At 43.8% G+C, this 3693-nt stretch overlaps 1 long non-coding RNA gene across 1 annotated transcript; it reads right to left on the reverse strand.

Annotated features, from left to right (window-relative positions):
* Positions 1-502: 502 nt before the first annotated feature.
* LOC131509253 (uncharacterized) lies at positions 503-2820 on the reverse strand. The gene is made up of 2 exons (XR_009260393.1): positions 2358-2820; positions 503-1805 (listed from the first exon to the last, which is right to left on the reverse strand). It is a non-coding gene; the product is annotated as an uncharacterized LOC131509253 (long non-coding RNA).
* Positions 2821-3693: the final 873 nt, after the last annotated feature.

A 3693-nucleotide genomic window follows, 5' to 3' on the forward strand; every position in this document is an offset into this window, starting at 1 on the left:
AGACTCCACATTCAAATTTCAATAGCATCAACTTTCCAAGTTCAGTGTATCCAGGGAACCACCTCTGCCTTCCTCGGACACCGCTGGGTGGAAGAAAGTCCCACTCAGGAAAACTTTCTCACATCATTACCAGCCAGGGGATAACCCAAGTCCACGGTCCACAGACATCTTTCCTTTTCCCTCATTCTCAAAATCCTGAAGCTTGGATGAGGAAAAAAAGAAAACTTTTCCCATGGAAATATTGTATCTCACACTCTCTATTCTCCTGATTTATACTAGGTCATCATTTTGGGCAAGTGTATTTTGGAGTGGGCCTTGGGAACAGAAGGGGAGAGACAGAAAACAATTTGTTTCAAGCCATACTTATTGCAGGGATTTGCATTTGTCCTTAATTTTAAAATTAGAAGGATTATTAAAAGTATTTGGTTCTAGTTGTCAATGAAGGATGTTTTTCTTCTTTTCTTTTTTTTTGTTTTTTAAGTTTATTTTTGAGAGACAGAGAGAGAGACAGATCATGAGTGGGGAAGGGACAGAGAGAGAGGGAGACACAGAATCTGAAGCAGGCTCCAGGCCCTGCACTGTCAGCACAGAGCCCAACACAGGGCTCGGACTCCTGAACCGGGAGATCGTGACCTGAGCCGAAGTCAGCAGCTTAACTGACTGAGCCACCCAGGCGCCCTAGGATGTTTTTCTTCTTATGTTTAGAAGTAGGTGACTGTGTTTTTTGATATGCATTGACATAATAGGACACGCATAAGCTAGGTGATATTGGGACTTCCAGTTCAGTTTGTTTTCAACTCAAATTTATTTGGAATCTCATTGCTTGATAAAACATTCCCAGGAAAAAGAAAATTACTCAACTTTCTTGGGAAAAGCTGGGCCTTCTCATGTTTACCTGAAGATAACTTTATTTTACAACTTATTAGATGTCTTTCCTGCGATGGCTCTTCAATATTTCTTACAAAAATAATTTATTGGCTTTTTTTTAAATTTACTTCATTTCAAATAGCCTTTGAGAGATTTCTTATGTAGATACGAGATTTCTTTGGTTAGATTGAAATTTATTTTAGTACGTGATATGAAGCTTCCTTTTACTTATTACTGGAAAAATCTAAAGGGTGCTCATTATATCAACACACCCTGAAGGGTAGGACACACTCAAGCCTTCCTCAGTTGTTTAATAGAAGCTCCTAATTTTCTCCTTGTCAGTGTTCATACCCGTTAGGATTTGTCCAGAATGTTCTTAAAGGTGCCTGTGCATCTTGCTCCCCAAAATGACCACACCCATGTCTAGAATGGAGGGACCTCTTCCTTGCCATGCAGGACAGTCAATTTTGGAATTTACTGGTGTGAGAAAAATGGAGAGGCTGGGTTGTTCAGGTCCGTCCCCTGAGCCATGGGGCAAGTTAAGGTAGAAGCCGAATTGTAGTTCATGGTCATGGGGGCTTCACCGTGATGGCCGGTTGTCCATATGCCCCTTCACACCGCAAAGGCAGGAATGTCATCAATGGGAAGAACCCCCATTTCCCTGTGATCAAATGGCATACAGTTCTCATGTCCCATTCTGAGAGAATATATTTTATGTATTCTCTTTCCTAGTGCAAAAATAACAGTTGAAAACGTCTATCATTTATAGGCCTTTTATCCTCTTGGAGAAAACAAAGCCACGGAATCTCAGTGCTGTGAACCTGTGGCTTCAGACCATGGTGGGTTCTTTGGGAAAGTGCCAAAAAGCTGGTTTCTGGAGGAGAAACATCAGCATTTTCCTTGTGGGACTTTAATTGGAAAGAGAATGGTGGTTCAGCCTAGACAAGAGATCAAAATGAAACGAGCTGTGTTTTCATCCTCGTCCCTTAATGGACCATAATCCTGGTTGTAAAAACCCACCACTTAAACTTTGGCAGTCTTGCGTTCCCAGGAAGCTTTATTACTCAGTATTAGCTCGACTCAAGACGTAGCTTCTCCACGCCAGGTTTGAGCCAAGGCCACTGGGGAAGAGAATGTGTTTGTGGGCAAGTCAGGGCTCCCCCGCGGCCCTGCAGTGAGCTACACAGTGGTCCTCTGTGGCCCAATGGCATTTTTCTGGGTGGAGAAAATATGTTTTAGCCCATTCCATACAAACCATAGCTTGGGCCAAGGACACAAAGGGAGGCTTAGAGAATTCTGAACCTCAGGTTTTCCTGAGAATGGCAAGCCAATACATGACCTTAAACCACTTTAAGAACATTTCCCCCCTTCAAGTGAATCCAGCATGCTCTGGATAATCTCATGCAAAAGGGTCAGGACCTGCAGGCCACCTGGGGACAGTGTTCCTAACCAGTTCTTGCTCATTTATGCCTAGTGCTCGGTCTGTTTACCTTTGTGCCAATCAGTCAACTCTGGGTGCTCTTGACCTTGGTGCTTGGCCTTGGCTGTTTCCTGGTCAGACTGATCTGTTCCATTCATCCTGCCAGTCAGATCTTCTCCTGTGTAGGCAGTTACATGCTGAGGAAGCATCCAAGGTTCTTGCTGTATCGTTCGGCTTCCCTGGATAGTTGTAAGAAATGGAATTTACTCCAGCAGAAACCCATCCCTGATTGCCGTAGGTAGATTTAATGTCAAAAGTGGACCCACTCCAGGGTCTGCCTAGGCTGAGGATGAGCTATACTTCTATAATTCCAGCAAAAGATAATCCATGTCCAAATGAGACTTTTTTCTTCTCTGATCAATCTTGTGGCTTAAAAGAATGTAATGGAGATGAAGTGTTTTCACTTAAGATGACTAAGTCTTATTTTTCCAAATATATTATTAAACCACTTAGATTTCTATTGCCCACCCTTCTCGCCGTAGTGCACTTTGCGGATCCCCCAGAGGAACGTTGCTTTGCTACAATGCACCCACTCAACAGCAGCAGAGGGGGGGAAGCCAGCACAGCCCTGCCTGGCTAGCTTTCAGAGGATGAAATGAAAATCATTTCTGTGTCTGAAACGAGAGGGGGGATATTGTGTAGGCAGGAGGCAATTATCCAGGTTGGACTTGGGCCAGGCCAGTAAGGATCAGTTGCTCCTCTTGCAAAAATTACCATCTGGTCTTTAATGACCCAGAGTGGTCAGGCTGGCATTAATTTACGCCTCATCTCAGGAAGGCACCTCTGAGAATGAGAATGCCTGGTAATGTAATACTGCTTCTCGGCTCCAAGGGAAGGGGGCTAGTGTTAAGTGGAGATGGGAACTGTTTGTTCGAAAGAGTGTATTCCAGAATGAGGGCAAGGGTTCACAAAAAGGTGACCCTTTGAACAGAAGGCAGTAAGAGCCAACACAGAAGGGATGAGCCCAGACACTAGTAACCCATCCTAAGATGTGCTAGGTCCATTGGTACCATTCACGTGTTCATTTGGCAAAGGTTCATGGGAAGCTCACCAAGCATCAAAGACTGAGCACCGTGCTGGCAAGCACAATGGCACCATGGCTTACAGTGGTGAACAGACGGTGGTCTCTGCACACAGGCCAATGGGGATGTAGATATAAATACATATTTTTGTAGAGGTCTGTTCAAGGTGCTATCACAGTACCAGAGAGCAAGAAAGGACTTTTCTTGGGGGCAGGGGTGTAGAGTGTATCAAAGTAAGGAATTTTCAAAATCCATTGAAGGTGACCTAAATGTCGAAAGATGTGCTTTGATGTGGTCTTTTTTAAAGTTATAATAAGAAAAAAA

Source organism: Neofelis nebulosa, chromosome 4, assembly GCF_028018385.1.
Source record: "Neofelis nebulosa isolate mNeoNeb1 chromosome 4, mNeoNeb1.pri, whole genome shotgun sequence".
NCBI lineage: Eukaryota > Metazoa > Chordata > Mammalia > Carnivora > Felidae > Neofelis > Neofelis nebulosa.